The sequence below is a fragment of the Cydia splendana genome, chromosome 1 (assembly GCF_910591565.1).
Source record: "Cydia splendana chromosome 1, ilCydSple1.2, whole genome shotgun sequence".
NCBI classification, from domain to species: Eukaryota; Metazoa; Arthropoda; class Insecta; order Lepidoptera; family Tortricidae; genus Cydia; species Cydia splendana.
The window spans coordinates 22,092,874-22,105,963 of record NC_085960.1 but is presented as its reverse complement, the minus strand read 5'-3'; positions in this window follow the sequence as shown (position 1 = coordinate 22,105,963).

The window sequence follows — 13,090 nt, the reverse complement described above, 5'->3', positions numbered from 1 at the left end:
TGTCCCTTGGGGCGGAAGTTTTATTTCGGCATTCTAGATAGAAGAGATACCTAGTGTTAATTTAGCCTACGTAATCTTGTATTACAACTTAAGCACCTTACAGCTAGCCTAATTTTTCATAGGTTATCAATAGTATATAGGTAGCGTATGAAACAGCGCACTAAAAGTATTTGTTATCCTCGACAACTTTTCCAATTAGAGATATATCTCGACAGTTGGCATTCAAAGGTGAATACCTGCAATAGTTTAATTGTATATAGAGCTATCTTTTTTTGTTAAGCTATCAAAAAATGGTAGATACTTTTGACGCATAGTCTGATACGCTTATTTTGATGCTGACGTACACTGCCAAAGTTTCAGTCATAAACATTCACATCAAGTCTAGTGCTGGCAAACTAATAAAAAGTTGCATATAGCTATGTGTTCTCGTCTCAGTATTAATTTGACCTTTATGAGATGGTAGAGCGAGGTAAATCTTGCATATCCTGGAAAACTCTACATACAGTTTCCCGTCACGTGACACATGACACACGTTCGGAGGGCCAATCACGCCATTTTAATTGCTGTCTAACACGCGACGCTCTTGCCCACAGGCACCGCAATAGACGTAATACAATCAGTACTCTGACTTCACACTTACTCATCTCATCAAATCAACGTTATTAAATATTCGCACCAACATTGCAACACGAGCTTTCACAGTTTTTGACGTGATAACGTATATAAATCGATGAACACCGGTAGCATGCACGAAAAAGTGTCACGTTGTGGACAAATCTCCATCGTAACGTTGTGGACGGATCTCCATGGTAACGTTACGTAATGTAATGGTAATGTTTTCTTATGACGTTATCACGCAAAATTATCGTCCGTAAACCGACTTTACAGACAACCATATTTTTTTACACAAAATTAAATTACCTCCTACTTGAAAATGTCAAAGTACTGACACAGATAATAGCGTATTGCAGCGGTATCATGGTCGCATTTTTATCACCTGTCATTCCATGCGTCACTTTCGCACTTACATATTTGTTAGAACGTGGTGACAAATGACAAAGAGCCGACCATATTAGCCCCACTGATTACTACGTTTCAACTGCTGTGGTGTCAATTTGTAATTTTTATGTTATTCTAGCATAAGCGACTATGGACGTTAGATTGACATAAGTCCTTTCTCTCCCAAGGGAGCACGTCTCTGAGACCCATCACCGATACTCATAAAGTGGATGCAATGAAAAAACTGTAAAAGTAAAACAAGGGTGAGTGGTGAGGCGAAAACATAATTCTTGCGGCGCTCCTCAAAGCGTAAAGTTACATAAAATACACAATTTTAAGACTGTGTGGCTGAGAATTTTAGGGTTATAGTTTTAGTCTTACTTAGCTAGTACGGTGCTTAATTAAACAAAGTCGTAAAAATATAAAACTGAAAATGGAGAAAATATATTTTGGGATATCAAAGAAAATAAGACCCAGCAATCTACCAAATACATTTGAAAGTTGTAGGTATATAGGTATTTGCGAACATGAGGCTACATCACTGTGAAGTTCACAATCAGAAAGAATTAAGTAGTCTTTAGATAAAATCAATCAAAGCTATCTACATTATTTGCCAATAGTAAAAAAAATATAACATAATTTTAGACACACGAACGCAAAAAATGACATGTTTTAAAGCTATCAAGGAAATACTTTTATATCAAATAATTCGACATCACATCAAAAAGAAATCCGATCTTTTTCCCGCCAATACCTGCCGCCATTGTCGTTGATGACACAGATAAGTAAAACCACAGATGATTCATTTTATGTACAGAGAAACCACCAATTCAGACACTTTCACTTTAAAATATTACGTAATTTTTCGTGTCCTGACTGACAATTTGAATCCACTTGGGTTAATAAAGCATAATGTATAAGTACCAGATTTTAAGTATTTTTATTTTAAATTTAAGAAGAATTTATGAAGTGGCCAAGCTTTAAACACGAAGCTCACTTTCAGAATCTGAAAATTGAAATCTTGCTTGTATCGCTACTATTAGTAAGTAAATAAAATACTTACCACCTAATCTTTTCGATCAGCAGTGATAATCCGGAAGATAATTTAAGGTTACTGTTAGGCGATTGCAATGACTTTTAAACAATATCGTTGCTCTGAAACTCTGCGGACAACGGTCCATCTGCGTGTCACTTATCTGTGTGGCATTTCCAAGCGACTTCCTCCTAGTTCACCCTTACAACTTTTATGAAAGAACAGATTTCTTTATTAGACTACGACTCGTCTAATTCAATCCTCTGATCCTTCATTTATTTATTCGTTTCAAAGTAATTCACCAAAGAAATAGGCGATGGGATTTTTTTTCTTATTATAACAGCGAAAAGAGGGAACACTCAGGGGATCGTACTCGTATTGTTACTCCACCTGTATTTTCTTTAGTTAAGTTCAACATAAGTAAACCTTATTATGTACGTCAATAGGCATCGGGTGACTTGAGGGAATGGTTCATTTAATATTTATGACTCTTTAGATAAATTATTTTTGAGTTCAGAATAAGATTTTTCACTAAGATACTCGGATAGGTACCTCGTGTACTTGGTTGGTCAAAGTTACAATACCTACCTCGTAACCAGCCCTTGTATCTCCAGCTGCTGAACCAAAACCTTCTTTCATTATACATTCATATAAGGAGTTTGATATAAATTCCTAGCTACTCATTAATACTACGTACATAATTAGGCAGGCATCTACATCTTGTTAAAGTTGTAGTCATCCAAAGCCAGAAGCGCCGGCACTCTATCAAATCCTAAAATAGGGATGTTCTAAGGAAACCCATTTTAAGCTTACGATATATTCATAAGTACTTACATCGATCAAATATGAAAAAATATATCATATTTATATACATATCAATAGACATATTTATTTATCTCTTATACATTTCGTCACTACTTTGAAAACAATAATAAGTGTTATTTTACTTGGCTGTAAAAGTTAATTGTTGCCAGTATCACACTAAATACTCCACATCGACATTAAATTTTCTAAAAATTGGATTACCTTATAGAAGTGTCCGGGACAGAACTGTTTAAAATAACTGTATATTTTTTTAACCTTTTGGTATGGTTTGTGAGTACATACAGAAAGACAGCAGACTGACTTGATGCGTCCAGGGGGGTTTGATTTTCGCACCCTTTACCTATAAAAGCCTGAAAGTATATGTCCCCGTGTACTTAACTCACGTTAAATGCACTTATTTTTATCTTACGATACTGAATGTTTTTGAAAGCTCTTAGGTAGGTATAGGTACCTACCGATCACTACATTTTACACCCGTTTGTCCTTTGACCAGCTGTAGACCTGTGCGTGTCGTGTGGCCCCTACGCGTAGGTTTTTAAGCACAGGATGGAGGGGCCCTTCATCCCCGCGATAAGTACACGTTTACGACGTCCTCGTAAAACACGGATCACCGACAATTTTTGATATGTAACGTTTCTATTCAAATGCGAACTTTACGACGTTACACATTATAACTTTACCGCCGTCATATTTTTCTCCGAGCCGTGATTATGAGCGGTGCATCAAAAGTATTTCAATAAAAAAACGTTATTCCTTTTTAATCACTTCCCTTTTTATTGCGTCAACGTGAATTTAGTGCCGGGCTTTTCAATTTCGCGGGGTCGGGGAGTAGAAATGTTTATTTGTATTTTTATATAGCTAATTCCAAATTACAGCATTTTATTGTTCCTGCCTCTATTCATTTAACTTTTTTTATGCTTTGTAGGTACTTATAACCACTTGGCTTTGAGTAAGTTGCACTTGAGTAACATAACTGAAGGTACATCCTACCTAATACATATTAATAAATGTGGTGAAACAGTTGTGTTTGCTTTAAAAACAAGTACAGGGACAATTTAATTTATAAATTATACACAAGTCACTATTTGTATAATGTATGACATCCTCTTTACGCCCATCATTTACATTATAAGAGCACCAGTGTAACATAAAACTCTAATGATAATGTACAAAAAGTAAACAAATCCTGTTTTATTGCCAACACGAGTTGACTCAAAAATTGCTCTAATTTATAGACATCTGATGTCGTAAGATCTCATTAAGAAAAAAAAATACGCAATGAAAAACATGTGGCCCATACGGCGTGAGAACATAAAAGCGTATCCATAATAAAGAGACAAAGATTCTTTTGATTCTCATCTTATAATATTATTCACATTTACAATGTACTCATATATAAACAGTAAACACATTATAATCCCATTTAAATATCGGTATTCATTTTATTTTTGATATCAATAAATTTTTAATACGTCTAGTAGGTACGTGAATCATACGGTGATAAATATTTACTTTAGGTGTCTGTCACGGTTATAAAAAAATAGGTCGTCTGTGTACTGTTATGCTATAATATGTATTATATAAGGTATGTAAATATCTTATGTAGGTACTGCGCAACAGAATTTTTGTAAGTTATATGACTAAAAAGGATATCTTGTTATTTTTTGTTTTAACCAAATGTAAATTATAGTAGGTAGGTACCTACATTGTGCAATAAGGGAGGTATGGACAATAATGTTAAGGAGAGCTAATAGTGCACCTACCTAATTACCTATGTATGTTTTAATGACTCGAGTTTACAATTTTCACACCTACCCTATTACACACAATGTTTTTCATCACACTTGCGAAGAAATAAAATTAGGTTTAAATGCGGTAAAATTACAGTAATCGTCCACCATTTTGTTTGTCGTGTAATGTTTGACGTGTAGTCCTCCTTATAGTCCATATGACTTACAATTAGTAACATCATTAAGTACTTTTTTTCCTACCTCGGGATTATTTTTGCTATTTCTCCTATGCTAAACGTGCGTGAAATATCACCCTTAATGAGCAAATGTAATGAATTAGTAGGTAACTTATTTTTGAATTTTGTAGGCACCTATTATGCCAGTAAAGGGTGGTGACAAAATTGTCATTTGTAAGTACAACTGTGGCAACAACAAAATTCATATTTTGAATAGTTGCTCACTGTGGACACTGGACGGCTTGGGAAGGCCTTAATTACGAATTAGTTGATATTTAGATAAGCAGTTGCTATGTGAATGTCCTGTTTTTAACATTCAGTAATCAATTAAATTAAACCAGCATGGTAAATTAATGCATGTTTTGTTAAATAAATGTATTTTCTTTCCGATCCGATATCCAATTGGACAATATCAAAACGCGCTCTGCTTCGCGGTCATGGCGACATAAGCAGAGCGCGTTTTCATATTGTCCAACCCATAATCTTACTAATAGATGCACCAACGTTCAGTTTAGTGACATATCCTGGCGTATCTTGATATTTGTAAGCAATTTTCTGATAGTGTTTACAATTTATATTTCGCGTTCCATTGGATTTTCTGTAGCAACGTCCCAAAGAGAAGTCCAAGATATACTCTCTCTCTCTCTGTGGTCGCTCCCTCATGACTGAGGATCGTGGTCATCGGTGGATGTGGATGCTCCGCACCTGGTCTTTATGATCTGCCTCCAACGGTGCCTGTTCATCGCGTCTCTGACAACCGAGCAAAAGTTGGTTGAGGATGGAGCCCCTTTTAATTGATCGCTCCAAGATATACTATGTATGTCCTTTTGTGTATGGCTTGTTTACAAATACAAAACATAAAGCTTATTAATAAGAGATAACCCAAGACAACTGTCTTGACAGTTTCCACGAAACTGATTAAGGTCAGGTCAACAGTCTGCTACATTGTGTTCGTCGTTGCGTAAGCTGAGGGCGTTGAAACTTTAGAAGCCCACCGTTCCGAGAAACGTGCCCAGTAGAAAAACATTCGTGTATTTATCGATTCAAACACGATATGGAAACATAGTCGGGATTCAAAGCATAACTCTCTTCGGTTGAATAAGGCTGGCTTAATTGGCGATTCGGAATGGATCTAAAATTCTTCGACTGAAAAGGTGCCCTGCGGTTTTTGCAAGAAATTTGCAAACTCAAGGATTTTCTTTTTGTAAAGTTACTACTGTAATAAACGATAAGTATTGAATCAGTAAACAAATACGATCTTTCTATTTTCTAATTGATTGTGCGAGGGATGATACAATATGCGAGTCCGGTAGAATTTCAAATATGAAATTTTACTGTACCTACATATCTACGCAAGTTCTCTTGCCAGAGCTGCCGTTATCAGTGCTACGATTTGACAATGGCATAACCAGGATCCTCTGTTTTGTGCTTTGTTGCCACAGTTTTAAAGAGCACTTGACTAAACTCGGTATACGCCTTGCCCTGCACAACTGGTTTTTAACGAGTACCATTTTCGATATGCATATCGAAAATGGTGATGATATGAGAAAAATAAGTCGGAAATACGATTTTTTGCACTACGTGGAAGCTTTTATTCCTTCAATCAGGATTTTGTTAGTTAATATGGAAGATATTTAGATATTTACGTACTAATAATTCGGTTCCAAAACATCCCGTTGTCCAAAATGTTTTTTCTAAATTTAAGGCAACAATTCTTTTTTTCAAACTTTCTGTAGCCATTCCAATTAATAACTGCACCGTATCCATAACAAATCATATAGTTCATATAGTTAGTTTTATGTCACGTCAATCATCATAGTTTTATGTCACGTATGTTAGTTAAGTAAACAATGACATCAACAACTAATTTATGTCGAAGGCATGATTAGAGCAAGCCTGGCTACTTATATTTATTATAGACATGTAGCATGGTAACTATATTATACTAACTAGCGTACTTATATTATCGTCGGGTGACAAGCAAAAGTCACTAAGTACTATCAAAAAATTAAAGTAACAATGCACTTTATTACACTTGTAACACGGTTTATTGTCCAATAATTTCAATGGTGTTAGTTAGTGACTTTTGCTTGTCACCCGACGTTATGTACTTATATATCCGAGCTTCATCAAATGGAATGAATGGAGATTATGAAAAAACCCAATCCAATTGATGGCTTTATATACCTACCCATAACAAATTATAAATCACATATTTTCATTACTTATTGTTTTATGGCATATACGTATACGTTATCTAAGTAAAAAATGACATCAAACATATTTTTTGTCGTAGGCAAGATTAGATGAGTAACAGCCGTATTCGAACAATGAGATACGTCAAATACTAGATATTGAAACGATATGGATTGGATATGTCACTGTCAAACAAGTGTCAAAAGTGACGTTTCTGTTTTTGTTTCTGTAAGCCATAATTTAAATTTATAAAATGAAATGAAAAAATTAACTGAATTACAAATAAACTTATAATAAGAACAAGATGAGGCGTCAAATGGAACGAAACGAGTTAAACAGGTCTCGAGGTATTTGTAAAGTATCTTTTTATTAAGGTTTCCAATTTCTTTCACTGAACAAACAACATAATAAAAGAGGGGGTGCAGGCGAGCTAGCGTGATAATAGCGTCGAGTTCTCGTAACAAACAAAGGTATAGTGTTACTCGGCTGGAACAGAGATTATCCTGTGTAGTTTGTAGGGGCAAACCTACATGTAGCTTCCATGGAGATTCAATAGTAGAGTGTCGTCATATGACGCACTACGAGTGACCAAACATGAGAAAAACACAACCTGGAAGTTCGAGCATTTTCGCAGCTGTGCCGCGTAATGCGCGAACCGTCATTATTCCGCATCATAAATAACGTACTCAAACTATACAAAAACGGCTAACCCTTCATTGCCTCTTCCTTTTACGATTCAGAGAAGGAATAAAATATGTGAGAGCCAAAACAAAGGCCATAAAACCAAAATGACAGGGCCACACGCTTTTCACGAGACGGGGAGCAAAAAGGCGCACTATAATTTCGCATTATGTAATACTCGGAAGAGCTGTTTGGCTGGTTCGAATGCAAGCGTGGTTTAAAAATAACTCAAGGTTAGCCCGCCGGCATATCGGAGAGGGTCCCTTTGTGAGATCAAGGTCCACCGGTTCCACAGGATGCCTGTAGGCACCACGGCGTGTTTTCGTCTCGAACAATGCGCTGCGCAGCGTCCGCGCGGGCATCGATCAAATAAATGATTTTGCGTAGGATAGCGTGCTATATCAATTTTAAACAATAACCTTCCTTTAGTGACCTTTTTTGAAGGATAAATATTTACAGATAGCCTTAACATCTTCGTTCGTAAATTCGTAACTCCACATATTTTACCAATTTCATTGCTAGTCGTTTGTAGGTACCTACCTAAAACTAAGTAAGTGAGGGATTTCCTGTAAGATATTATTGAAGGTCCAGCCAACAGCAAACGTAGCTAAGCGAACGAAGTCTTCGAAATGATCAGAATGACAGACAGACACGCTCTTATTCCCTTAACAATAAAGTCCTGACAAGATCATTTAGACCGTACAAGCCGATTGCCGATAAAACTAACATTCGTACACCTTATAAAACTAACTATATTTTACTTGTTGTGTTAAACACTTTTTTATCAAAAAACCATCGTAAAAGTTAACGTTGAAGGTATACAAATAGCTTCACAATACCCCTCTTCCTCATTTCAAGCAACACAAGTTCGACGCAATACAAAAGCTCTCCTGCGCAGCAAAAACGAGGTATTTGCGCATACGCAGACCTTGAACAACCCCTCCGTTAGCAGGTGCGCATGGATGCACCTGCTTGTATGCACTGACCTATAAAAGTGATAATTAAGTAATTTATAACTCGACAATTATGCCTTAGATGTGGGTCAAATAAAAACTTTTAGGGTACAGAGAGCTTTTGTTCGAACCAGAAAGATACTTATTCCGGTTTATTTCCAGTTAGTAGTTAGTTTATTCTATGGTAAGTATAATGTTCTGCGGGTTTAAGATGGTCATGTTTGTCACGTGACTATAATGTAAATATGTACCTAATAGATGGGAAAAGCTTGAAACGAAAATCATTTTCATCACTGAATATTGAAACGCTTAAGTAAATAATACTGAACATATCCTTACATATATATGTAGTTTTAATTTCGTGGTGAGATTATCTTTTAGGGATGCACAGATTTAGTAGTTGTGCTTAACCTGTCAAGTTATTTAGATACATTTGCATTTTTAAAAGAGCTTTCGTGCGTCCAATGCGTTTGAAGCACATCTGAATTACCTATAAGCACCGTCTTAGCCAGCATCTGAATTATAGTCTATGAAGAAGTCTGCGGTAACATTTTTTCAGCAGGTAAGGTTTTCGTTAGCTAATTGTTTAACACGTTCATTGTACTTATAAAAAAATGGTTTCATTGTATCGATTCTGCAGAACTCAAAGCGCGAGTCATGTTGTACTTGACCAAAATGTTTTTTGTACGACACATTGCATCCGCTCGGCGTAAAGGAAATGGGGGCTGTATGTATGTATGAATATATGTAATGTATGTATGTGAAGTTTCACAAGCCCTCGTTACACCAACAGTACAATGATGTGGACTCGTCGTTTGTAGGTAATTATTGTGGCACCTTTGTCTGCTCTACGGGGCACAATACATACTAATATATTTATAAAAATAGTTTTCCATGGTTTATTTGTATTTGACATATCATGGATCATAATAACAACATATACCTACTGCATACATGCACTGTAGTATGTGACTTTAAGAGAATTAATTATATGATAGTTCATTCAACGAGTGCTTTCTGAGAGAAATTGAATCCCACTTTACGAATGAGTTCCATTCATAATGTGTCCTGCTCGTGGTACAATCCGGCCAAAATTTTGCACCTCTCTTTGTTTTTAATACACGTTTCCTATCGGAAATATACAATACAATATACTAATCATAATACATACATTGTAATACCCGGTGTAGGGGATATTTAAGTTACACAACGGGAGGTTAGGTAATACATAATTATTTTAAAGTTTCTGATGCTTTCATTTCATTTCATTTATTTCATGCGAAAACCCATGTTGGGTGGATAGACATAAAGGTTTGGTACATGGTCAGTGCAAGAGCGTAGCACTGTCTTGAAAACTAACTTTTTACTTTAATTTATACAAAACAAGATATGTTTAAACTGAAGGCTTTGACTGAGGGTTGACTGGTAAATAATGTACCTACGATTTGTTTTCTTTTATGCAATAATCATTTCACATTCAATTTCATTGCTCCATGTACTGAATTATTTTACTATCTGTAAGAATTATTGTACCGTTTGTGCCCAAATAAACATTAAAACATAGATATTAAATAAATAAATAAAAAATATTCCAGTTGTAAAATAATACGTAGGTAGGTTATAATGCGTATGTGACACGATAAACTGAACCGAATCGTAGCTATCACTAACTAAAGTATGACTCACATAATCACATTAGACCGGTCCGTGTCGGGGCCGGAGCTTCCGGCGCATCGTTTTCAATGGAAATAATAAATAATAATAAATATTATAGGACATTTTTACGCAAATTGACTAAGCCCCACGGTAAGCTCAAGAAGGCTTGTGTTGTGGGTACTCAGACAACGATATATAAAAGATATGAATACTTAAATACATAGAAAACAACCATGACTCAGGAACAAATATCTGTATCATCATACAAATAAATGCCCTTACCAGGATTCGAACCCGGGACCATCGGCTTCATAGGCAGGGTCACTACCCACTAGGCCAGACCGGTCGTCGCTAAGGAAAGCATCACGTGATTATCTGTCATGTCATAGAAAAGTAAGCCCCGGAAGCTCCGGCCCGGACACGGCCCGGTCTAACGTGAGTCATCCTTAAGACAGCCTGCGAACACCAGGGTCTTGGCTACAATCCTGCTCGCTTCGCTACGCTTGAGAGGAGGGGTCCAAGTTACCATTACACGTAAGAGGCTTTCGCTAAACTTTGGCTAAGCCTAAGCTTTACTCGTATATTTCTAGTAAAAACACTTTTTTAAAGTTTAATTTGTTCAATTCTACTATAAAACTGTGTACTTTTTTAAATCTCATATAATATAAATAGAGAAGCATCTAACACTAAGTAGGTAAGTATAGCAAACTTATTGTAAAGTTTCATTGCTGTAGTAGGGGAGCCCAAGAGGGGATTTTTGTAGTTACTCGAGCGTGTCTGATTAAGATATGAGTGATATCTTATTACCTTGTGTAGTCTACCTTTTAGCCGTCTATGTTGAGCCATTGGTTGGTGGGAGGTTGGTGGGGGTTCAACAAATTGTGGATTTCGTCATATTAGTACAAATTAACGCTATAATTGTGCCATTACTAAATCTGATAATTATTTGTACGCATTTCCTTAATCTGACGGTTACAATGTAAAAATTAGGCGTCAAACTTGTGTTCTTCAGATTAAGAAAATGTCTACAAATAAGTGTTATATTAAGTTATAGAAAAAATATAGCATTAACTTGGACAAAAACGACCAAATCCACAAACTGCTTAACGATTTTATACCCTCCACCAATCTCCCGAAATTTAAAAAAAAATTATAGACGCTTTCCTGCTCGCTGGATAAAATACTTTATGTAACTATTTTTCTTCTTATCATCTAATATTTCGATTCCAATAGGTCTGTACGACGCTCGAGTAACTACACATTAAGCATCGTCGGCTATTATCATGTAGCTATTAACATTTTCCAGGGTTAGCTCTCCGCCTATAGCTTTTGGCATTGAATTCCTATTTTATATACCTGTCAGCCACTGGCGTCCACTGCTGGAAATATGCCTAATCTATATAGTTAATATTAATACGATTCCGTTACGGTGGTATTCCATCTGTCCAATATATTGGTCCAATGTGTATTGCGTCTCACATTCTGCTTAATGAGAGAATGAGACGCACTGACATTGGACAAAGAAATTGGACAGGTGGAATACCACCCTAAGACAACATCCTAATTTGGTTGAATGTAAACAGATATACCTACGACGGACCTACAATGAAGTTACAATATGATGTATAGATGGTCAAGCAAATCTTGTCAGTAGAAAAAGGCGCCAAATTCAAATTTTCTATGAGACAATATCCCTTCACGCCTACATTTTTCAAATTTGCCGCCTTTTTTTACTGACAAGATCTGCTTGACCAAGTATAGGTAGACGTTGTATATTATAGTAGTTACCTAGTACCTAGTGTGTGTTATGCATAATAAATAAAAAAAAATACTTCGAAAGGTACTCTTTGTTGGTCTTTTTAGAGTTCCGTGCCTCAAAAGGAAAAACGGAACTCTTAAGTATACGATCACTTTGTTGCTCGTCCGTTCGTATGTCTGTCAAGACCCTTTATCTCGGGAACGCGTAGAGGTATCGATCGAGTTGAAATTAAAACAATATACTCAGATCTACAGTCCCTTAAAGCTGTCAAAAAAAACCAAACTTCTAAGTTAACGTAAAAAAATAGATTTGGACACTCAAGGGAATCAAAATTTATAGGGTCCTTTCGTCTTAGGGGCTGTCCATAAATTACGTCATCGATTTTTGACGATTTTGGACCCCCCCCCCCCTATAATCATCCAAAAATCATGCATCAAATGACCCCATTTCCTCCTACTTCATGCTACCGTCATCCGATGTCCAGACCCCCCCCCCCCTAATTTGAAATGACGTAATTTATGAATAGCCCCTTATACTACAAGTACTTACTAAAAAAGTTAAAATTGTACCGAACCCTCGGTGGGCGAGTCAGATTCGTAGTTCGGTTTTTTAAACAGGTTGTATTCGAAATCAACACAATAGTAATATCAATAGTAGGTATCAACTTTAATTCATACCGCAAGTCGTGACACATTCCCTTTGTTTACCGGCTTATATTTTTCACACAAAATAACCTCATCTAATTAATTTTACGTATATCATTATATTCATTATACCATACCCATACCATCCGTCCATAATTCTATGGCTATTCATGTAGGTCAAACAGATGTGTGGACTTCAGAAACTTACAAAAGATATTATTGCTTTTGATATTCGTTTGACTGAAACGCAGTTCCTTCGCAAAGTTATCAGTTCACCTAATTGACGGGAACCGTTTTTATTTTGATCTTTATGGCTTTAGGGATTACGTTCCGTAAATTTGTATAGGTTGTTTCACCGCCGCTTATTATAAGTTGGTA